This window comes from Cervus canadensis, chromosome 9 (genome assembly GCF_019320065.1).
Source record: "Cervus canadensis isolate Bull #8, Minnesota chromosome 9, ASM1932006v1, whole genome shotgun sequence".
Classification (NCBI taxonomy): domain Eukaryota; kingdom Metazoa; phylum Chordata; class Mammalia; order Artiodactyla; family Cervidae; genus Cervus; species Cervus canadensis.
In genome coordinates, this window is record NC_057394.1 from 23,438,896 (window position 1) to 23,465,386 (window position 26,491).

Sequence of the window (26,491 nt, forward strand, 5' to 3'; positions counted from 1 at the left end):
TATGGGGATAATTGTTTTTAAATTACAGTCTACCTAAGTTAAATAAAGGGGAATGTTTATATCTTTAGGTACTGTTCTTTAGATATATCTTTAGGTACTTAATAGCTCTTTTTTGCTTTTTTTTTTTTTTAATTCTAGAGTTTTAAAATTAAGGTTACAAATAAGCCCATCAATAGTTGGGTTTCCCTAATGACAGATTTCTATTCATAATAATCTTTTTCCCAGGTCATTATACTAATTACGTATCTTTTTCTTTCATTCAACTCTTTAACAACATGAATAATACTTTCTAAGGAGATTTATTGACTGTAAACAACTTGAACAATGAGTTCTCAGCAAAAGCATTTAATTTGACTTTAGCTAAAAATTTATAGTTTGAAAGGAATACTTATAACTGGCAGCTATCTAATGTTTCAGGTGCTCCCTCCTGCATCAGTGTGCACATCAAAACTATGACTAACTTGAATTTAATTGAGTATTTGTAAGGTGATGGTATATTTTACCCAAGAATAATTTCAACTTGGTTATCAACTTGATAAGTAAAATATTAGACTGAAAGTGAGCATATGTTGATAGTGAAGTGGCCAATAAAAGTTCCTGCGGTTAGAGTGGTTAAAATATTTTCACATTTCTTTCAGCATCTTTATGAAATATTTATATTAAATATATAGTAATATATAGTAATTGTCATTATGATACTTACATGCAGTGTTATAAATGCTTGATTTTGGAATATTTTGCTAAAACTTCCATCTCCTTTTATACACCTCTTTTTTTTTCTGTGTTCTTTGCAACATAACTAAACAGTGGGAAAATGCCATTCTTGAGGTCTGGTTGTAATGTGAATGAAAATAACATTTGCAGAGCTGATACAGAGCATGATTTATTTTTTCTTTCAAAGTTATTTATGGACCACCTATAATAGCTCTAGTTACTATGGTGGATGATTGTGTTAGGATGAAACAGAGGTCATGCTTCCTTTTAGTCCAGCAAATACAAGTCACCAAGCTTTGTAAGAAGTAAGCCTGCTGTCATGCAACAAATTGTGAGAATAAGAATGTATAGCAATGGTTAATATTAAATATAAGAAGTAAAAAGCAAATCCTGACTCCTATACCAGTTGAAGTTTTGTGTGTTGGTGGCAGATTAATTTCTACATCAGTAAACAAGTGGAATGCTTCATATTGTTCAGTGGTGTCACATTCTCTTAGCTTATATAGTTTTGTGTAAAATTTTGAGAATGAGAATTAAATATTTGTTAATAGGATTGAAGGCTGAATGAGGAGAAAACATGGGACCTGGTTGGGACTGACTCTGCAGAGGTCTTGGTTAAGGCACCTGAGCAGAAGTCCAGCTAAGACTGGAAGGCTAAAACATTTCTCATGTGAATATTGTCTTGTCTCTGTTTTCTGTAATAGCTCATTTTAGTTTCAAATGGAAAGGAAAACAGTGAAGAAAATCTGTTATGTTTTCTGAAGGATGAAGTATGTAAAATATGTAAGTTGGACAATGAAGTTAAAAAGAGAATTGAAAAGTAAACCTAAGCACGGGAAGTGCTAACACCCTAATTATAAATGTTGAGAGCAGAACTCTTTGTTCATAATTCATTTTCACCAGAAAAGCACAGGCAGTACAATCAGTAAACCAGAATATGCAAATGGGAGTGTCATGATGAACTCATTTTGGTGGAGATGACCACTATAAAATGCTAAACTCATAGATGGAAAATTTTGTGAAGATTAGCAATTCAAGACCAAACACCTGGAGAGAACAAAAACCTGAAGCTATTCTTTTTTTTCTTTATTCTTCCTTAAATTTGACCTCATTATTCCTTCACCTTTTCAAAAATTATACTTGCTATTTTCTTAGACTTAGAATAGTAAGTATATACAGATAGAAACATAAGGCCTTGGGAATGCTTAAGGCCGCAAGGCTCACAAAATAGATGTGTAAAAATTAAACTTTTTCTAAAGTAATGGGAATTAGATGTCTGACCTGTTTTCTAAACGTTTTTTTAAATAGAGAATAGAAGTTAGCCAAGTGAACAAGATAGAGACCCTGAAAAGGAAAAAATGCTTTAATATTTTATTCTCAATTCCTGTACAGCATGAAGATATGTGATTGGCCATATGGCCTAGATGATTAAGGAGATTGTTTTATTCAGATTATTGTATAGAAAGATGATCATTAATAGGGAAGGTCTCAAAGAAAAGGAAATGGATTTGGGGTTCTATGGAGGCAGATAAAGAAAGCAAAGTTGAATTTACAGGAGCTGTGAACAAGAATGGACAGTAAGTCATATAGAGAAGGGTGTGTCTTTTGATAGTAGCTTGTTCTGGAATGCAGAACTGTGTGTGTTGGATGGGGGCAGAAGTGTTAAGCTTCAGTAATCTCTGGGAACATTGAGCCCAGGTTAAATTCCACATTCACTTTATATGACCTGAATTCAGCTGCAAAAGTACTTTCAACTGCATTGTCTGTTGTTTTGCTCAGTATCTACTGAATAAGGTCTGAAGCCATAAATTTCTTTTAAAAGTCATTTCTAGGAAATAATACTAATTATCCTGAGGCATTGATTTTTTCCCTTTATTATGTAATTAGAATTATATAAAACCACTATAGTTTTGCCTGTACGTAATCTGAGCTAAATTGAATACTGAATTTAAGTGACTATACACACACACACACACACACACACACACATACACACACATATAATAATAGTATGTATTGTTCTCCATTATTTCCATAGCATTCTTTATAAGCATTCTATGTTAGCAGTTTTATTACTTGCATCTATTTTTTTTTACCATCACCCAAGTCTTTTTGGAAGGAAACAACATAGAATCAATACTCTTAGCTCAATGAAATCTAGAGGTAATCAGCTTCTTTTTATTGCTTCATTAAAGCTTAGTTTGTATTTTTTGTAATTATTTATGAATTATAAACAAATTGAATTGGATCTGTGGGGGTGCACAATAGCAGAACAAGAATTATGTAGCTATTGGTTACAGTGGTTATATAGGAATAGGAATTATCAGAGTGAAGAGGTATTTGGCAAAAGAATATAAGATAAATGGTTTGGGAATAAAAGAATAATTCTGAAAACCATATTATCTCAGTGATATACTAAATCAATGCTTACACCAAAATGCCTCTGAAATATTTGTGAAGTCTCCTTTTGCCATATTGTTTCAGTCTGTGCACTCTCATCACTTGACTAAGAGAGATTGGGAATGTCAAAAGTAAAAACTTGAAAGTGACTCAGATGCAATTTACTTGGGTAGTTAGAATTCCTTCTACTAATACACTTAGTACAGTTCTTTACATTTTGATACTTCACCTGTTCCTATAATAGCAGCTAGTAAATATTCTTTGAGAAGAGAAAAGTAACTGATACTTGATTACATGCTGTATACCAAGTAACATGTTTATACACTATCTCTTTAGTTTATGCTATCTGTGAGATAGCCCAGTTCATAGCAGTACTGATAAACTTGTGACCTTACTTTCTTTGGAAACTGGTTGAAAATGTATACTCTGAGGCTCAAACTCAGATAAAAAATCAGTCTCTGGGTTCTGTACTATCCAGATGATTCTGATAAAACTATAATTTTAAAAACACTGGTTTATGCTATTTTATCACAACAAACTGTGGAAAATCCTTAAAGAGATGGGAATATCGGACGACCTGACCTGCCTCCTGATACATTTGTATACGGTCAGGAAGCAACAGTTAGAACTGGACATGGAACAGCAGGCTGGTTCCAAATATGGAAAGGAGTACGTCAAGGCTGTATATTGTCACCCTGCTTACTTAACTTATATGCCGAGTTCATCATGAGAAATGCTGGGCTGGAAGAAGCACAAGCTGGAATCAAGATTTCTGGGAGAAATATCAATAACCTCAGATATGCAGATGAGACCACCTTCATGGCAGAAAGCAAAGAAGAACTAAAGAGTCTCTTGATGAAAGTGAAAGAGGAGAGTGAACGAGTTGACTTAAAATGCAGCATTCAGAAAACTAGGATCGTGGCATCTGGTCCCATCACTTTATGGCAAATAGATGGGGAAACAGTGACAGACTTTATTGTTTTGGGCTCCAAAATCACTGCAGATGGTGACTGCACCCATGAAATTAGAAGATGCTTATTCCTTGGAAGAAAAGTTATGATTATCAACCTAGACAGCATATTAAAAAGCAGAGACATTACTTTGCCAACAAAGGTCCATCTAGTCAAACCTATTTTTTTCCAGCAGTCTTGTATGGATGTGAGAGTTTGGCTATAAGGAAAGATGAGCACCAAAGAATTGATGCTTTTGAACTGTGGTGTTGGAGAAGACTCTTGAGAGTCCCTTGGACTGCAAGAAGATCCTTTCAGTCTATCCTAAAGGAAATCAGTCCTGAATATTCATTGAAAGGATGGATGCTGAAGCTGAAACTCCAATACTTTGGCCACCTGATGCAAAGAACTGACTGATTGGAAAAGATCCTGATGCCAGGAAAGATTGAAGGCTGGAGGAGAAGGGGATGACAGAGGATTAGGTGGTTGAAATGGCATCACCAACTTGATGGACATGAGTTTGAGTAAACTTGGGGAGGCTTGGTGTTCTGCAGTCCATGGGGTCACAAAGAGTTGACATTACTGAGTGACTGAGCTGATTGATATGCCATTTTAATGGTGGAGGGGTGGAAAGAGGCTTCAAAGGTATGAAGCAATCAGCTTGATGTCCTGGAGCTGGTGAATTGTGGAATGGGAGTGGGGACTGAAATGAGAAAAAAACCCCTCTTTCTGTCAGAAATTTCTGTATCTGTATTTCACTAATTCATAAGTCCTTTCTGTGACCAGCCTGCCTGCTCAGTCTCTCATTTCACCTGTTCTTTGACTTCATCAGCCCCATCAATATATTTATCTCCCTACTTTCTCCTACTTTCAATTTTTAGAAGGGCATCCCTGGGGGCTTAGATGGTAAAGAGTCTACCTGCAGTGCAGGAGACCCGGGTTCAATCCCTGGGTTGGGAACATCCCCTGGAGAAGGAAATGGCTCCCCACTCCAGTATCCTTGCCTGGAAGATTCCATGGACAGAGGAGCCTGGCAGGGTGCAGTCCATGGGGTCGCAAATAGTTGGACACGACTGAGCAACTTCACTTTCACTTTCTTTCACTTTCTCCTTTCTTCTTATTGAACAGAAGTTGTCATTTCACTTTTTTCTTTGTGAAGTTAAGACCATGATGAATCATTTCGACTAGTTTCTCTAATTTTCTAATCTCACTTACTTGATGTTCTTTGTGTGATGTCTCCATGTTGAAACTCCCAAGTCATATGTACTTGTACTGTGATTGCACACAGGCAGCTTGACAATGCTAAGAACAATTGCTTTAACTTTTCAGCAGAGGTTCCATAATGATCACCATCCACAACTAGATCTCAGCAATGAATGTCAACTGTTATTCCATATTTCCCTTGATGATTCTCTATCAAAATTTTCAACATGTCTGTTTTGATTTTCCGTACTTGTGTCAAACTGTGCTGACTCTACCATCTCCTTCCTCTCTCTCAGAACATAACTTTGTCTTCTGTTTTTCAGATGAAATAGAAGCAATTATATAGCAAGACTTTCACATCTTAAATGTACCCGCCTAACTCAATTTGTACCATACACTCTCTTGCTGCTTTCACAGTGGAGAAGGGATGCAGTCTTTTCATCCTGAACTTTGTAGCATTTATTCTGTTTTCTTCAGATGAACGTTATTGATTATTCCTTATTCAGTCTTTATTTTTAACTTTTCTCTTTATTTTATATTATCACTATTTATTATATAATGTCACCATTAAATATATTTAAGACTTTCTTATACCATAAACTCTATGTCAGTAGATAACACTGCCTATCATTAAATTGTGTAATTCAGAATTCTAGGATATTTTGAATTCTTTATGTTATACTCATTCATTTAATAAATATATATTAACTGTTTGTTTAAGATGCTGTTATTATAAATGTCTATGTAGTATTTCTTTTCTGCATGCATGTGTGCTCAGTCACTTCAGTCATGTCCAATTCTTTGTGACTCCATGGACTGTAGCCTGCCAGGCTTCTCTGTCCATGGGATTCACCAGGCAAGAATACTGGAGTGGGTTGCCATGCCCTCCTCCAGGGGATCTTCCCCACCCACAGATCGAACCCACGTCTCTTCTGTCTTCTTCATTACAGGTGGATTCTTTACCGTTGAACCCCCAGGGAAGCCATTTCCTTTTCTACTTACTTCTGAACAGTTTCCATGTATCCACCTGCCACCATTTTTTTTTTTCCCCTATCAGCATCTAGAGTGGGGAAAAAAAGATAAAATTCATCATTACATTGCATTTTGAATGCCATTTTATTTCCTTTAAGAGCGAGTATATATCTTGAAAGAGCTGGAGTGTCTGGTTTTGACTTTTTTTTTTTTTGTATATTTGAAACTCCCTGTTTCTTTCTTCCATCCAATTTAAAATCCATTCCTTTAATTCAGCACCTTCTTTATTTGCATCTAAGTCTTTAACCTTTCTGTTTCTTCTCTTTGAACCCTCTCATAATTTATCTGGCTAGCTGCCACCAAACTTTCTTATCGTCATCTTTGTATTATCTCCTGAGGAGGACAAAGGCTCGTGTCCTTGTGGTTTACTAACAAATTAGAGTTGTGGTTCATTTCAAAGGATGTAGCATTGTCAGTGTATAGTCAGTGTATATACTCTCTGTGTGAAAAGATACTTTTCAAAACAAAGTGTCCACTGAGTGTAAAAAATAAATATGTTTAGGATTTTATGTAATGAATTGTGAAGATGATGTTTTAACCAAGTTAATGGAGATTCCAAAGAGCACGTTCATTGTTTAGAAATTTCAAAATGAGTATGGATATGGAAGCAGTGAAGGGTGTTTACGTGGTGCCTGATGGAAGTCAACTAAACGGACTGAATTGGAAAGAATTTTCATATCTATTGGCAGTAATTATTTTTCACTGCTATCAGATACCTACAACTCACAGAGGGTTTTTGTAAAACAGATCTAAAGAAAGATAAGAATTGAATAGCCTTCAAGAGCATGCTGTGCAACGCACATGGAAGCATCTTTCTCTGCACCCAGTAAATTGCCAACTCCAAAGAGAGAACAAACATGTTACCTCTGTTCACAAAATATATTCCTAGAATCTATTAAGGCACCTCCCTTAAAATAGATATAAAATTGTTCATTAAAATTGTATTATATCTTGTAAATTAAAAAAATATTTTTAATTGGATGAAAGTTGCTTTACAATATTTTGTTGGTTTCTGCCATATAGCAACATGAATCAGCCATAGGTATAAGTATGTCCTCTCCCTCTTGAATCTACCTCCCGCCCCTCTAGTTGTCACAGAGAACCAGATTTGAGCTCCCTACATCATACAATAAATTTCCATTGGCTATAGACAATACCTATTTTGTGAGAGTTAGTTTAAAATATTTAATTCCTCCAGTAGATAATCCATCTGCATATACACAGGTACCTCAAACTTGACAATACCAAAACTTACATCATGTTTTCATCTAACTACATATTTCTTCAATATTCCAGATCAGTTAATGATTCTGTGTACTGGATCAAGTTGACAATTCAACAAAATATCTAGATTCCCAAGATTCTTGAAACTATGTATGTGGCATCTAAATCATACAGATATATTTAATTTATAAGTTATTTTCCATTTACAAATGTAATACTTTTATATCCTATCACCTAACTTTCATATTTTAATAACTGTGAAAATGCTATCTGTACATTACACATGATTCTGTGATTTCTCTGCCTTTCACATCTTACAACATCAAAAAACCTTTTGACCTGTTAAGCTCCATCTCAGTAATCTCTATGAAGACTGTCTTCTGTCAACACCAGTTTACAGTCCATGCTTCAGCCCCTTCTGCACTAAGAACTGCTTATTTCAACCTTTGTGCTACCACAATTTTTGGCACATGGTACATTCCTCTATTATGATGCTCCATATGTTTCCCTGGAATTATTTTGATAAAACTATGTCATATTAATCTATAATATCTGAGGGGATAGAAAATCTACACCTTTTATCTTTGAAACTCAATTTGCTAACACTAAATAAGTCAATAAAATAATGAATAATGTGCAGATAAACCAATTCTTCTGGTTTTTAATAGAGAAGATACCTAGATTCGCCTTCTGTTTCAGAATAAAACTTCTCCTTTGGAATGATATACTAGGGAAAAGATAAAAGTTCAACTAAATTTCTTAAGGTTGCAAAAGCATTTTCAATCTCAAAAACCATAATGATGAAAGAAACACATATATGGGTTTCAGGTTGTAATTGGTGCCAAACCATGGCCAACAGCTTTTTGCTTAAAATGGATATTGTAAATGTTTCAATCACTATGGAATAGAAGACATCAAAGGAGATTTTTGTCTGGAAGTGCTGCTTTCTAAACAGCACAGTCATGTAATTTGTTTTTCTTTTTCAACAAAGTAGTGTCAAATTGCAGTGTAATAGCTCAGCATGAAGACATCTCCAATGGTGAATTTCACTAAGGGTTATGGAGTCAGAGCTATAAGAACTAGCAGATGACTTTGGCTCCTCCTAACTCACTTCTAGAAACTGTGGATAGAGTGCAAAGTATAAACAAATTTTTATCAGAAATGAAACACTCTCTGAGGCAGAATGACAGACTATATTTGTATACCATAAAAAAAGAAACTAGACTCCTCTAACAAGTTGGCTTTTCCTCATAGTCCTGACTACTGACCTGTACAAAGCATAGTTTGATCTTGTTCTTTGTGTCTTTTCCTCCATTATCTTTACTATTACAGTCAAGTATCTACTCTCCATCCGTGTGAGTTTTTAGTAAGAGCATAGGTTTTATACATTCAGAAAGTTTTTAGAGTGTCTGGTCAGAGATGGAATAAGAAATCCTGTTTCTAACTAGTTCAACTTCTTATGGAGTGCTTTGTACAATACATTAGTATTGTGACATTTCAATGCTTGGAGGTAAATACTTGATGAAATTAATCATGTTCCTCTTTAAATTTTTTTCTCAAATTATTTAATATAGTGTGCCTTCCAAATTTCCTTGAGAGCAAAGGGCATAACTCGTTTTCCAGTCACATTTGATGATGCTTTCATTTCCTGAAGAAGCAATTGCAGACATATTTTATAGAATATAATGGGAAATGATACTCTATACATATAAACTTGTTTTGAAACAATATAATCAGAAATCATCTCATCTTTTAGTATCTAATAATGCTGATTTCTTCTCATTTTTCACCTTCTGTAATTTTTATTTTTATAAATGTATCTAACAATGGGATAAATATGATATGTACCATTCTGTACACATAGACATACACTGATACGTATTTTTATGGCCCATGGATATTCTTAATCTTGGCCAGGGTTATTTTTCTGTAGATTTGCCTAAAGACTTTTGTATTTGCTTTTCATGTGGTCTGAACAATGAACACACAGTTGTTCAGTGATCAAATATGAAGTACACTTTGGTAAATATTAGAAAAAAGGTGTATTAGTTTATTTTAATATAGGTAGACAATAGACAAAAATAAGAGAGCAGACAGTTTTAATAGCTTTTTTATTTACTCCATGCCATTGGCTAGGCTACAGATGTTTCTAATAGAGATCATTTATTTTCCATAAGAACCCTAGGACAAAGATAGTACCGTTACCTCTGTGTCATAGATGAGGAGACTTAAAATTCTGTGGTTAGGTGATTTGACTGTGGTTTCTCAGCAAGCAACAGGGCAGGGCCACGACTGAGGTGAACTCGACCTACATCCTCTGGGGACCCATGTCTGTGTAGCCTCACACCTGCTTTCGTTGTGCAGTGTTTATAGGCAGGGATGGTTGCTTTAGGACATAGCAATGAGTGAGGTTTTGTAGAGGTCCTAGACAGTGGAAAACCACAAAAGAGATGAGACAGGATGGCTGCTGCCAATCCATTACCACTATACTTGGTATGAGGAAAGGAAGCTGTCCTGAGTTACCAGTTTGTTTCCATGCCTGCCAAGGAGGAATACATGGACTGCAGTTAGGATGGAGATGAGATTAACTTAGAGTCCCAATTCTATGAGACTTGGGCTGTCCTGTTAAAAACCTTGTCTCTCAGGCCATTGGGACCTTGCCAAAACTTTCAAAGCTTTCATTTTTTTTTTTTCTTCCTTTCTATGGGGCTATCCTAGTATTCTCACAGAGACCTAAGGGGTACTTCTTCCACCCCTAACAGTGAAGAGATAATGGTGTGGTGGATATCCCAACCAGTGCTAGGAGTTTGATAACGGTTTAGACATACAAACAAGTCTCAAGAAAAAAATCAGACCAACATTCAAAATACTTCGTACACACTGTCCAATGAAGATACACCAATTATCTAACCATTCCAAAAAAGAAGTTGGTTCCTGTACAAATTGCCTCTATTTATAACATATGTTTAAAGTTCAGGCTCTTTAAAAAGAAGAAAGACCTATAATGGCTTATTAGTCATGAATACTAAACATTCTCCAATTTGATATCAAAGTGTCAACTATGGAAATCAGTATTGACCCAGTCTCCATTCTCTCTCTTTCAGTTTGTTCACTGGAAAATTCTCAAAATAGTACTGTTGGCTCTACTGCTTTTTCTTTCAGTCTCAGCTTACTCTCTGTTATTTTTTCCTCCTACCAATTTGCTGAAACTACAGTTTTTGAGAGCTCAATTCACCAACGACCTACTAATTAACAAATTCAATGGTCTCTTGTAAGTACTTACTTGACTAGACCTCTCTGTAGCAATCAAAATCACAGACCACTTGTTCCTTCTTGAAAAACTCTTGTAACTGGAAGAAGAAAATGACTGTCTCTTCCCCATAGAGTGGTAGGGGAGAAGAATGGCCCTTGGCTAAGAATTTAATCAAGTACGTATAAGAAGTAATTTCAAAGCCTCCGCCTGGTCTTAGTGTAGTTAAGGTAGCATGCTATATAGATTTATGGGTCAGTATTAGCCAATTTATTATTCCAGATAGATCTGAAATAGCACATTTGAAAAGGTGGGGGGGTTGGAAAATTGAAGAGGAGGAAGCATCATGGCAGTGCATAATAATAAGGCCATGCTGATTCTATTACAGTTATGTGCACTTGTGAGTTATGAGCGAGTTGGGGACGTGTTTATTTTTACTTTATAGAGTTGGCACTATTCTAGAAAAGTATGCCTGCATATATGCACAAATGAAAGATTTTCAACATGTAACAATTAGAAAATTAGAGGAACAGAATATTTATAATGTCATCTGAACTTTGAAAAACAACTTGGAAGGTACAAAGTTAAAACACCTAGAGTTGCATGAAGCAATTCTGTGAAAAATAGGTAATTCCTGAGTATTCCACTAAGGCCAACATGTTATTCTAATTTGACTATGACTAGGATAGTGACATTTAATATAAGATGAGATCAACCTATATAGATTGACTGAGGAAGAGGAAAAATTTGTTAAAACCAATATAAAAAGCAATGGAAACCTCAACAGAGTTGCTGAATGGATTTGATTTATGTATCTGTTTCCTCTCTCAATATTTGAACCCTTGGAACTCAAGTGTGTTGCGTTAGTACATTTTTAACATCAGTTACTTCCAGGGAGCTCTGATATTGTGTAAATGCTAAGTGCCCCAGAAATATTTTATAATTGAATAGTTGGAGTAACTAAACATATTTAGTTATGTTTATCATATGAAATATGATATGAGGGAAATATCATATGAAGTGATATGAAAATATCATATAAATGGAAAGGGGAAATATCATATGAAAATGTATTAATAATAGGGTAGGAGCTGGATTTCAGTCAGCTCTCTGCTTCCTTCATTTCTGGCATATCAAGACTGATTTCACCCTTTCTATATCTAGTAATCTTTATGAGCTTGAAGATAAAAAAATATATAGACATTTCAATGTTGTACCACAACATAATTAAGAACTAAAGAACTAAATTAAGTAATTAAACATATTTAGTTACTTCAACTATTCAATTCTAAAATATTTCTGGGGCACTTAGCATTTACACAATATCAGAGCTTCCTGGAAGAGACTGGTGTTAAAAAAGAACTAAGACAACACACTAGAGTGCCAAGAGTTGAAATGTGTATATACACATATGTATAATCTCTACTGTATGGTTAATTAGTAGTTCAGTAAATTTTATGTTAGCTTTGGTAGACTTAATTATGTAAATGAAATGTAAGAATTATTAGTATAAAAACTATTATGTAGTGACATGGTATAGAAACAATGAAGTAGTTTAAGTAGCTATTTTTTATGGTACTGATGGTTGAAGGAGAAAGTCGTTGACATTTATAAAGTGCCTGCAAAATGTCAGACACTTTATCTACTTCATCTTATGAAAATATAAGTAAGTATTGTTAAATATAGGTATTCTAATTTCAGTTCATCACCAAAAATCCAGAATTTTATAAAACTGAGTTACTAGCCCAAAGAAGAAAAGTAAGTTTCAACTTTTTTGCAACTGCCTTCAAATTCATTCTGGTTACAGAAAATGATGAGAAGAAATCTTTGGCTGCGTCTCTATTCAATAAGAACAACTCCTCATGAATCAGCAATATCTGCTTTAATCTTAGAAGGGAGAAGAGGCTATTCACTACCAAATACTGCTGTCATTGCACAAACTTAAGAGTCAGAAAGAAAGAATATGAGTTGGTGAACAGGTTTATTTGTGGGTATTGGGGGAAGGTTTGAAAAAAAGGACTGGTCAGGATTTAATCTTAGATAAATTCTCTCAAATACAATACTATTTACAGTATACTTTTAGTTTAACTTTATAATCTAAAAAAAAAAAAACATTAATAGAAGTTTTTGATGAATGCATTATTGCTTTTCTGGTAGCTTAGACAGTAGAGGATCTGTCTGCAGTGTGGAAGACCTGGGTTTGATCCATGGGTTGGGAAGATCCCCTGGAGGAGGGCATGGCAGCCCACTCCAGTACTCTTGCCTAGAGAATCTCCATGGACAGAGGAGCCTGGTGAGCTACAGTCCATGGGGTCGCAGAGAGTCGGACATGACTAAGCAACTCAGTATACATATTGTTAATGTCAGACATTGAAAGAGGAGACTCATTAAACAATTAAAGTTAAAAATCTCATAATACTATCATATGATGGCTTCCCTTGTGGCTCACCACCCTCATGGCAGAAAGTGAAGAAGAACTAAAGAGCTTCTTGATGAAAGTGAAAGAGGAGAGTGAAAAAATTGGCTTAAAGCTCAACATTCAGAAAACTAAGATCATGGCATCTGGTCCCATCACTTCGTAGCAAATGGATGGGGAAATAGTGGCTGACTTTATTTTTCAGGGCTCCAAAATCACTGCAGATGGTGATTGTATCCATGAAATTAAAAGATGCTTACTCCTTGGAAGGAAAGTTATGACCAGCCTAGACAGCTTATTGAAAAGCAGAGACATTACTTTGTCAACAAAAGTCTGTCTAGTCAAGGCTATGGTTTTTCCAGTAGTCATGTATGGATGTGAGAGTTGGACTATAAAGAAAGCTGAGCACAGAGGAATTGATGCTTTTGAACTGCGGTGTTGGAGAAGACTCTTGAGAGTCCCTTGGACTGCAAGGAGATCCAACCAGTCCATCCTAAAAGAGATCAGTCCTGGGTATTCCCTGGTAGGACTGATGTCGAAGCTGAAACTCCAATACTTTGGCCACCTGATGTGAAGACCTGACTCATTTGAAAAGACCCTGATGCTGGGAAAGATTGAGGGCAGGAGAGGAAGGGGACAACAGAGGATGAGATGGTTGGGTGGCATCACCAACTCATTGGACATGGGTTTGGGTGGACTCCGGGAGTTGGTGATGGACAGGGAGGCCTGGCGTGCTTCGGTTCATGGGGTTGCAGAGTCAGACACGACTGAGTGACTGACCTGAACTTGTGGCTCAGCTGGTAACGAATCTGCCTGCAATGTGGGAGGCATGGGTTTGATCCCTGGGTTGGGAAGATCCCCTGGAGAAGGGAAATAGGAAATATCATATGAAATTATATGGAAATATCATATGAAGGGAAAGGGAAAATATCAAAGGAAAATGTATTAAAAATAGTGTGGAAACTGGAGATTTGTCAGCTCTCTGCTTCCTTCATTTCTGGCTCATCAAGACAGATTTCACCATTTCTATATCTAGTAACCTTTATGAGCCTAAAAATAAAAAAAAAATGTATAGACATTTTGATGTTGTACCACTACATACTTAGGAAAGTAAAATATCTATTCGAGAGATCAGATAGTACTCCCCTTGCAGGAACTGGGTCATGCTTTTCCAAATTTAAGTTATATTTAAATTGTCCCAAAAAGGAAAAGGTATTTAGTTACTTTAAATTTTCCATCTATAAGCAAAGGTTTTGCAAAATAAAATGTGTTTACTACAACCTTAAGTAGGACATAAACATGAGCATATTAAATGGAATATGAAATAAAAGATGAAAATATGACCCAGCAATCCCCCTCCTGGGCATACACACCAAGGATACCAGATCTGAAAGAGACATGTGTACCCCAATGTTCATCGAGCACTGTTTATAATAGCCAGGACATGGAAGCAACCTAGATGCCCATCAGCAGATGAATGGATAAGGAAGCTGTGGTACATATACACCATGGAATATTACTCAGCTGTTAAAAAGAATTCATTTGAATCAGTTCTAATGAGATGGATGAAACTGGAGCCCCTTATACAGAGTGAAGTAAGCCAGGAAGATAAAGACCAATACAGTATACTAACACATATATATGGAATTTAAAAAGATGGCAACGATAACCCTATATGCAAAACAGAAAAAGAGACACAGATGTACAGAACAGAATTTTAGACTCTGTGGGAGAAGGTGAGGGTGGGATGTTCAGAGAGAACAGCATTGAAACAAGTATAATATCAAGGGTGAAACAGATCGCCAGCCCAGGTTGGATGCATGAGACAAGTGCTCAGGGCTGGTGCACTGGGAAGACCCAGAGGGATGGGATGGAGAGGGAGGCAGGAGGGGGGATCGGGATAGGGAATACATATAAATCCATGGCTGATTCATGTCAATGTATGGCAAGAACCACTACAATATTGTAAAGTAATTAGCCTTCAACGAGTGAAAATAAATGGAAAATAAAAGGAAAAAAAAGATGATATTCAGTACCAATGAATGTGAGGAATGTGAGGCAATGTAAATTCCCCAAACAACAGTGTCTTTTGTTTTGAATCAACAGTACCATTGACAATATGATTCTGTCTTCCAAAGCCTGGACATTGTACTGATTTGTCAGCTTGGAAATGGATCGTCTAGATCGATTATAGTTACTAGACATTTGTAGTTACTTAATGAATTTGTAAAAAAGTGACTATAAAAGACCAGCAAATACATCTTTTTTTTCTTTTCTTTGTGGTAAACCTTGAAAATATGAGCAATGGAATTATGTGGTTGTTCTTTTCTGCTTACCCACCCCACATATTTGGTTCTTATCCACTTAACCATCAGGGGTCAACCACTATGGAAAGCATCACCAAGGGCCTCTTGCTTTCTGGATTCTTATAAGGTTTAACAAAAAATGAGCACTAACGTGAGATTAGAAGGAGAGAGTAAAGAGAGAGTCTTCATTCTTTTTTGCCTTGAGTATGCATTTTTCTCTGTGCAGCTGCTTCTTTCTACAACTGCAGCTTGGTATCCCTTCCTCCACTAGTTCAAGTTCTCACTGAGGCATTTTAAAATATTTTCTGCCCTCTTCTTTTCATGTGTACAGATTGTAATGGCACCCTAACATTGCTAGTATCTGAATGCCTGGCTATACCTCATTTACTCCTTTAACCCTGTATATAACTCTTAATCAGTGTCTTTATATTAATCATATGAAACAATTTTTTTTTCATTTATTTTTATTAGTTGGAGGCTAATTACTTTACAGTATTGTAGTGGCTTTTGCCATACATTGACATGAATCAGCCATGGATTTATATGTGTTCCCAATCCCAATCCCCCTCCCACCTCCCTCCACATCCCATCCCTCTGGGTCTTCCCAGTGCACCAGCCCTGAGCGCTTGTCTCATGCATCCAACCTGGGCTGGCGATCTGTTTCACATTTGATAGTATACTTGTTTCAGTGCTATTCTCTCAGAACATCCCACTCTCACCTTCTCCCACAGAGTCCAAAAGTCTGTTCTATACATCTGTTCTCTTTTTCTGCTTTGCATATAGGGTTATTGTTACCATCTTTTAAAATTACATATATATGCATTGGTATACTGTATTGGTGTTTATTTCCTTTCTGGGCTTTCCCAAATCCATATTGTGCCCTTGTTTTTGATGGTGTGAGTTTTTATTTTTTTAATTCCTGTTATTTTGTTTCATTTTTATGCCCTTGGTTTACTATCTCTAGTCCAAACTCTGTCCTTGGTTGTCAAGATTATTATATTCAGTTTTTGTCCTTCTCATTGCTTTTATCCCCCTGCCTCAACTTTAGAGGTGCATTTTGCTGGAAATTATTTTAATTTTATCTGTTATATGAATCTCCCATGGGGTTCAAATGAATGACAATAGCTTATAGTAGATCAAAGTACTCCCTCACAGGCAATATCCTAGTAGTTTTACTGAGCAGTGGTAAAGTGCTGGGAAGAGTCCTGCAATTTAAGGAAGAAGGTCAGCACCTGATTTGAGTAATGATTTGACTATTTAATATTGCAACGGCCTGTGGCAAAGTAGAAAGTCAAGAGATATCCAGAATAACAGGTGAGTTTGGCTTGGAGTCAGATATGACTCAGCGACTAATGCTTTCACTTTTTGGCCTTGGAGTACAAGATGAAGCAGGGCAAAATCTAACAGAGTTTTGTCAAGGGAACACATTGGTCATAGCAAACATTCTTTTCCAGCAAACCAAAAGACGACTATACACACGGACATCACCAGATGGTCAATACAGAAATCAGATTGATTATGTTCTTTGCAGCCTAAGATGAAGAACAGCTATACAGTCAGCAAAAACAAGACCTAGAGCTGACTATGGCTCAGATCATCAGCTTCTTATTGCAAAATTCAAGCTTAAGTTGAAGAAAGGAGGGAAAACCACTAGGCCATTCAGAGATGACCTGAATCAAATCCCTTATGATTATACATTGGAGGTGACAAATAGATTGAGGGATTAGATCAGGTAAACAGAATGCCCAAAGAACCATGGATGGAAGTTCATAACATTGTATGGAAGACAGTGACCAAAATCATCCCAAAGAAAAAGAAATGCAATAAGGCAAAGTGGTTGTCTGAGGAGGCATTATAAATAGCTGAGGAAAGAAGAGAAACAAAAGGTAAGGGAGAAAGGGAAGGTTATACCCAACTGAATGCAGAGTTTCAGAAAACAGCAAGGAGAGATAAGACCTTCTTAAGTGAACAGTGCAAAGCAACAGAGGAAAACAATAAAATGGGAAGGGCTAGTGATTTCTTCAAGAAAATTGGAGATATTAACGGAATATTTCATGCAAGGATGGACACAATAAAGGACAGAAATGGTAAAGACCTAACAGAAGCAAAAGAGATTAAGAAAAGGTGGCAAGAATACACAGAACTGTACAAAACAGATCTTAATAACCTGGATAACCACAATGGTGTTGTCACTCATCTAGAGCCAGACATGTTGGAATGTAAAGTCAAGTGGGCCTTAGGAAGCATTACTACCAACAAAGCTAGTGGAGGTGATGGAATCCCAGCTGAGGTATTTAAAATCCTAAAAGATGATGCTGTGAAAGTTCTTCACTCAATATATCCCCACATTTGGAAAATTCGGCAGTGACCACAGTACTGGAAAAGATCAATTTTCAGTTAAATCTGGAAGAAGGGCAATGCCAAAGAATGTTCCACCTACCGTACAGTTATGCTTATTTCACACGTCAGTGGGGTTATTCTCAAAATCTTTCCAGCTAGGCTTCAGCAGTATGTAAACTGAGAAATTCTAGATATACAAGCTGGATTTAGAAAAGGCAGCGGAATCAAAGATCAAATTTGCAGCATATATTGGATCATAGAGAAAGCAAGGGAATTCTAGGAAAGCATCTACTTCTGCTTCATTGACTACACTAAAGCCTTTGACTGTGTGGACCACAACAAACTGTGGAAAATTCTTAAAGTGATGGGAGTACCAGACCAACTTACCTGTATCCTGAAAAACCTGTATGCTGATCATGAAGCAAAACATTAGAACCAGACATGAAACAAGTGACTGTTCTAAATTGAACCCAATTGTTTCCATATTGGGAAAGGATTACGTCAAGGCTGTTTATTGTCATCCTGTTTATTTAAAACATATATAGTGTACATTATGTGAAATGCCGGGCTGGATGAATCACAAGTTGGAATCAAGATTGCTGGGAGAAATATCAAGAACCTCAGATATGCAGATAATAACTCTCTAATGACAGAGGTGAAGAGGAACTCAAGTTCCTCTTGATGAAGGTGAAAGAGGAGAGTAAAAAAGCTGGTTTGAAACTGCATTAAAAAAATTAGATCATGGCATCTGTTCTTAATACTTCATGGAAAACAGAAGGGGAAAAAGTGGAAACAGTGACAGATTTTATTTTCTTGGGCCCTGAAATCATTGCATTCAATGACTGCAGCCATAAAATTGAAAGACACTTGTTCTTTGTAAGAAAAGCTATGACAATCAGCATATTAAAGAACAGAGACATCACTTTGCTGACAAAGGTCCATGTTGTCAAAGCTATGGTTTTCCAGTAGTCATGTGCAGATGTAAGAGTTTTACCATAAAGAAGGCTGAGCACCGAAAAGTTGATGCTTTTGAATTGTGCTGGGGAAGATTTTCTTGGATAGCGAGGAGATCAAGCTAGTCAATCCTAAAGAAAATCAATCCTGAATATTCATTGGAAGGACCGAAGCTGAAGCTGAATCTCTAATCCTTTGACCACCTGTTGCAAAGAGCCGACTCATTGGAAAAGACCCTGATGCCCAGAAAGATTGAGCACAGGAGGAGAAGGGGGCAGCAGAGGATGAATTTATTAGATAGCATCACTGACTCAATGGACATGAATTTATCCAAACTCCAGGAGATACTGGATGATAGAGGAACCTGTTGTTTTATAGTCCCTGGGATCGCAAAGAATGGGACATGACTTTGTGACTGAACAACAACAATTAAATGCCTGCACTTTTTAAAAATCAATTTATTTATTTTAATTGGAGGCTCATTACTTTACAATATTGTGGTGGTTTTTGCCATATATCGACATGAATCAGCCATGGGTATACATGTGTCCTACCATCCTGAACCCCTCTAAGGATCAGCGCTTGTTTATCCGAGATTTCAGAAATGACTAATCACCTTAATTCAAAGTATACTTTGAATGGATAATACATAGAGTAAAGATATTGTGAGGAAAAAGCAAGTAGTTTCTACTCACTAAAATACATTTGTGAAATATTCTCAGGACTCAACAAAAGAACTGTTAGAACTAATAAATGAATTTAGTAAAGTTGCAGTATACAAAGTCTATATACAAGAGCCTGGTGTTTTTATGCACAAACAACAATGACAGATGAGTAAACAATCCCATTCATACATAACAAGAAAAGGAATATCTAGGAATAGACTTAAGCAAAGTGGTGAAAGACTTATAACTAAAAATTGTAAGTGCTGATAAAGGAAATTAAAGAAGACACTGGAAAATGAAAATATGTTTCATGTTTATGGATTGGAATAACTAGTGTTAAAATGTCCTTAACTACCCACAACTATCTACAGATTCAATACAATCCTTATGAAAATCTCAAACAATGGCATTCTTTACAGAAATAGAAAAAAATTACCCTAAAGTTCATGTGGAACTGCAGGTGACCCAAATAACCATAGCACTCTTAAGCAAGAAAAAACATAGCTTGAGGCATCACACTTCTTGATTTCAGTATATATATTACAAAACTGAGTAATAAAAACAAAATGGCACTAGGAAAAAAAGACACATAGACCAGTGGAACTGAATAGAGAGCAAGGGATAATTCCGTGAACTTTCTTTTAATTGATAGTCAATAAGGGTGTCAAAGATACACATGAGGGAAAGATGATCTATTCAGTAAATGGTGCTGGAAAAATAGGACATTTACATGCAAAAGAATTAAATTGGGTTATTATCTCACACCATGTATATAGGCTTTTAAGTAAGTTTATTGGACTTTTCTTTATTGTGCTTTGCAGATACTGTTGTTGTTTTTTTTCTTAAATACAATTGAAGGCTTGTGACAGCCCTCCATGAAGTTAAGTCTGTTGGCTTAATTTTCCAACTGTGTTGTTTATCTCCTATCTCTGTGTCACATTTTAGCAATTCTTGCAGTATTTCAAACTTTTTTGTTATAAATATATTTGTTATGATGCTTTGTGATTAGTGATCTTTGATATTACTACTATGACTTACTGAAGGCTCAGATGTTTCATCAATAAAGTATTTTTAAATGAAGGTATGTACATTGTTTTTTTAGACAAAATGCTCTTAGACCATGGTATTGTGTAAACATAGCTTTTATATGCATGGGAAAGCAAAAAAATTGTGTGACTTGCTTTATTGCCATAGTTTTTTTTACTGTGGTCATCAGCCTGAAGATGCATCTCTGAGATATGCATGTACAATCATAGATCAACTCAAAATGGATGAATGATTTTAATGTAAGGCCTGAAACCATAAAACTACTAGGAGGAAAAATAGGGAAATGCTTCTTGACATTAGTCTGGGCAATGGTCTTTTTGAATATGGTCCTCAAAACATAGATAACAAAAGGAATAATAGACAAGTAGGGCTATATTAAACTGAAAAACTTCTGCACAACAAATAAAACCATCAACATAATGAAAAGGCAGCCTATAAAATGATAGGAAATATTTCAAGCCATACATGTGATATAGACTTAGTAACAAACGTGTAAGGAATTCTCACTATTCAAAAGCAAAAGAATAATTTAATTAAAAATAGGCAAAAGATCTGAATAGACTTTTTTAAAAAGAAGACTTACAAATGAACAGCAGGTATATGAAAAGGTGCTCAACACTGTTAATCATCAGGGAAATGCAAATCAAAACAATAATGAGCTATCACCTCACACCTGTTAAGATTGTTGTTATCAAAACGACAAGTGATAAGTATAAGTGAGGATGTGGAGGAAAGGGAACCTTTGTACACTGTTGATGGGAATGTAAATTGCTGTTATGGAAAACAGTACTAAGATGCCTCAAAAAATTAAAATAGAAGAACCATCTAATCAGGTAATCCCACTTCTTGGTATACATCCAAAAGAAATGAAATTCGTATTTAAGATATCTACCCTCTAATGATCCTTGCAGTAGTAGCCAGGATGTGTCAACACCTTAAATGTTTGTTGACAGAAATACATTTCTACATAAAATCTTTACAGATATTTTTACATTCTTGGAATTGCTCATTAAGTGTTTTCATATATGCATGTATATATTTATGTGTAGTTAGTTGCTCAGTCATGTCTGACTCTTTGTGACCCCATGGACTGTAGCCTGCCAGGTTCCTCTGTCCATGGAATTCTCCAGGCAAAACTACTGGAGTGGGTTGCCATTCTCTTCCTCAGGGGATCTTCCCAACCCAGAGATCGAACCTGGGTCTCATACATTGCAGGTGGATTCTTTACCATCCGAGCCACCAGGGAAGCGTATTTATATATTTCTAAATGTATACATACATAATAGAATATTATCCAGTCTTTAAAAAGAAGTAAGAAGTGTCCTCCTGAGTGCTCCGTGTTCTTCACACAGGTGTGCTATGTTGGGCTTCACACAGGACTCGGGAAGTCCTCCAGTATTTCCAGGAAGGTCTCCGGACCTGCTGTGGGTGCTATGTGGTCAGCTCAGACTCAGATCTGGCCTTCCTCCAGCTTGCTCTTGCTTCCAAAGTCCACAATTACCCCCTAAAGTCCACAGACTCAGGCTAATTTGCTGGAATTTAATCCACTGCACCAGCTACTACAGGCGTGAATTCCCTTCCCCTTTGCTCACACAGCCCCTGGTTCTCCAGTTTGGTTTTGGGCTCGCCTCTGCTTGTGGTTGCCTTTGGGTGCCCTTTCCCTACCGAGACACAAGGGGCTGAAAACAGTGGCTTATTAGGGCTTACTTATTCACTTGGAAGTCTGGAGTCTTCTACCAGCCTTCAGAATGTTGTTCCACCCGCAGATGTATTTTTGATGTAATTGTGAGGAGGAAGGTGATCTCCCCATCGTACTTCTCCTCCAGTGGCATTGACATATATTCACTATTGTGTGTAAAATAGATAGCTGGTGAGAAGTTGCTATATAACACAGCCTAGTTCTTTGTGATGACCTAGAGGGCTAGGGTTGGAGGATGGGAGGGAGGAGGCTCAAGAAGGAGGTGATATATGTATAGTTATGGCTAATTTGTGTTGTTGTATGGCAGAACAAACACAGCATTGTAAAGCACTTTCCCTCCAATTAAAAAATAAACTAAAAAATAAAAGAAGAAAATTCTGCCATTTGTGGCAGCATAAATGAACCTGGATGATATTATGCTAAGTGAAATAAACCAAAAGGCAAATACTGTATGATCTCATTTATGTGGAATGTAATATAGTCAGACTCATAAAAGCAGACACTGGAAAGGTCCCCAGGGTCTGGTGAGAGAGGGGTACTGGGAGACACTGGCCAAAGGATACAGTGATTTAGTTATGTAAGATTAATGTAATATGTTCTAGAAATCAAATATATAGTGTAGAGTGAAACCACTATTAATACTGTATTGGATACTTGATGTTTGCTAAGCGGGTATATCTTAAGTGCTCTCACCACACACACACACAAATAACTATGTGAGTTGATGGATATTTAATTAGCTTGCTTGTGGTGATCATTTATTTCATAATGTATATATGTATCAAAATATGAAGTTGTATACCTAAATATATCTGATGATTTTGTCATTCTTCAGTCAATCTAGAAAAAATGAGCATATGATTTTGTTTTATTCTTTTGTATTAGACTTTATTTTCATTATATTTCCTTCCATTGGCATGCAATTTTTTTTTGAGAGATTTGACTTAACATAGCTAACACTGCATAGCCTATTATTTATTCGTTACCTCAATGTGTGTGAAATTGAGTGAAATTTTGTACAGATTGTTTTAAGTTGAAGAACATATGTTCTATAATTCCTAGAATGAAATTCTCAGGGCCAACTGTTTATTTGTAGCACTACTAAATATATTGATAGATTGACACCATATGCTCAGATTGCACTCCCTTTAAATAAAACAATAAACCTTGTTGATATCTCTGGAATTACTGGGAAATTTGGGAATAATGAAAAGCTCATTCATTTCGGATTTTTCATCAATATAGTGTAATGTTTAAATGTTAATATTAAAAAATTTGTATCATGCAGTCACACTAAATCTGTTTTGTGAGAGCTGTGACTTATTTGGCAAATATTAAAGGCCAAATTGTACACATAGGGTTAAACATACTGTATATTCTAATATCTCAAAAAAATTTAAGTGAAGGAAATAAAATTTTATAAATTATAATGAGTTCATATAAAATGGTGTTGTCCTGTTAATACTGAAGACGTTTTCATATGCTCCCTCAAACATAATTGAAGTATATGAGCATTAGAAAAATAAGCTAGTTTTTGTAGTATTGATATGTACTCAATTATCAAAGTGTAATTTTGTTCTGTCAGAGAGTACATCATCTTATCATGAGACTACATCTTCCTTGAGACAGTGTACTTTATTTTGATGGAAAATAAAATTAATCACATTTTTACTTCGCTTCTTGTATTTCTTTGCTATTATTGTCGATAAAAGTTGATAATGAAACAGTTAAGTAAACACAAAGTTTCTAAGAAAAAGCACTGAAGTGCATATGATCTAACATAATGTGCTTCACAGAAACTAGAAATTGGATTAATACTGCTTGCTCATGCTTGAAGCACGGAAAATTGCTCAAAGGCAGATGGATGGAGAGTGAAAATCTAAAAATAAAATTCCCAGTGGAAATGAGGATTTTCACAGTTCATATTGGTTTCTTCTAGGATATGAGTCTCAAGACACAGAAAAAACCTTACAAGCAGGACATTTAAGAATAGAATGAATTGTGTGTGTTTGTGTGTATAAAACATATATATATATATATAAAATTTATATATTTGCAATTATGTGTGTGTGGGGGGGGGGAAGGCAGAGAAAAGAGAGATTGAGAGAGATGCTATGGAAATCTGAAAAACAATAAAGTTAGAACTATTTTTCATTTTTATTATTTATCCATCATACCTCTGATTTCTTGTATAGATTTCTATCAGCATTTTAATTAAGAAAATTCAATGTACCTTGGCATCATTTTTGTTGTTTTTATTTTTGATAAAACCTAGATGGGGGTATATTCTCTTTATGATTTACATTTATTAACTTCTGGAAAGTTCAGGTGTCTAACTGCTGCAGTTACAGTATCTACAGATAAATCAGCTCAACTGTGTGTAATGTGATAAATTATCACAGTAATTATGGAAAAAGGATGAATTGTGAATTAAAATATGTCTAAAATATTGCATTGTGCATAGATTGAAATAAATTCCTAACCACAAAATGTTAAATAATATTTAAAATATAACTTTTAACATAAGCAAAAATATATAAAACTAGCAGTTTGTATTGTTTGCATAATCATATACTATGTAGCAATTTAGTATAAATAAAAAATAAATATGCCCATGCCCATTTATTAAGAGTACATCTGTTATATTTTCCTCTGTTTATTTCTAGAAATTTTGCCTATGTGACAAGCAGATAATGCTTAAAGTGATAATAGTTACCTCAACTATCTCATTTTCTTTAGTGAAAACAGAGAAACTGTTTACAAATATTGTGTCCTTCATTACCAGTACACAGAATACATAGACAATTACATAATTTCCTGCTAGTTTGTTTTATAATGGTTTTATTTCAGTAAACCTTAAATATATGAGCTACAGTATCAACACAAACTCTTTATTCTGGAAGGGATTCTTAGACGGTATATGATTCTTCCTTTTTAAACTTAGAGGAGGTAACTAATTTCAAAGGGGTTAAGCATTTTCTTTCATAGTTTATGAAGTTTGACTACAGTGATGTATTTTCTGCTTGTCTATCCAATGGTTCTATAAATTCGCTTTAAAGTAAATCATAAAATCATTTCTTTTTCTTTAAACTGGAAAGATAAAAGCTCTGGAGTGATTCACTAATGTACTTAAGCTTTGAAAACTAGAGAAAGCTCAGGCTTGTCAAAAGATTGCTCCTTCAGTCCAGTCACACCGTGAATTTGCTGGGTGACCTTCACTGTTACCCAACACCTTACCCGTAAGTGGAGGGGATCGATGATCTCCCAAGGCCCTTCTCAGACTATAAATGCATTTTCAGAGAAAGGATTGTGACAGCTATTCTTCATTTTCACTGATAAGAAAGCAAAAATATAAAAGAAAAAGAAAATTGACTCACATTTCAGGAAGGTTTAATATATCAAGAAAAGGTAAGAACTTGAATGAACCCTAGTATTCAGTGATGGCAGTGACCTAATTTATAGGTGATGGCAGAATGGCAGGTCCTTTTGTAAAAATAGGAAGTTTTACACATTCATGTAGCCCATCTCAGTGAGAGTTTAGAATCAAGTTATTTTTGTCATAGATACATAGGAAAGAAAATTAACATTTCAGTTTTTATGCAAGTAATATATAAACATTTCATGCTAAGTGACATATATTAGGAAGGAACTATCTTTAATATTGACGTTATGAATTCATTAAACAATTTCAGGGGCTAATTCAATTGGTTTTCGAGTCCTGACGTGAATCTCTGTATACCAATAAGTGAAAGCTGTATACCAATGAATGTATTCTACAAAGTGTATAACCCATGGTCCACATGTTTCCCCATTTATATTTAAAATATTTGTTTGCTTTTCTTTCTCATTCTAATATCTGCTAAATTTGTCACTTTCTAAACATAGCACTAACAATAAGCTAGAATACAGAACCACAGTTTGATTGTTAAACATTCTGAAACATTCTGAATAAATTCCTCATATTCTTTCCTAAGGAATTTTCATTTCTCTCCCATTTCCAGAAGTGCAAGTATTTTTGCTTGAGCAGAATAAATCAATTTAAATATATATTTAAATTAGACATATGTAAACACGGGAAAAAATAAAGATGTCAATAAAAGTTTCTGAGAATCATCATAGTGTTCAAAACAATTTTAATTCTGAAGTAAAACAAAAAGAGCTTTAAACTTAAAAAAGTAAAGGCCGTAATTAAATAGACGTGAAAAGTCTTGTAACTGCCAGTGAATGTCCTAGTGTGTCAGACTGTTGAGTCGAACTATTCTAAGATTATATCTTTTAGTTTGAACTGTAA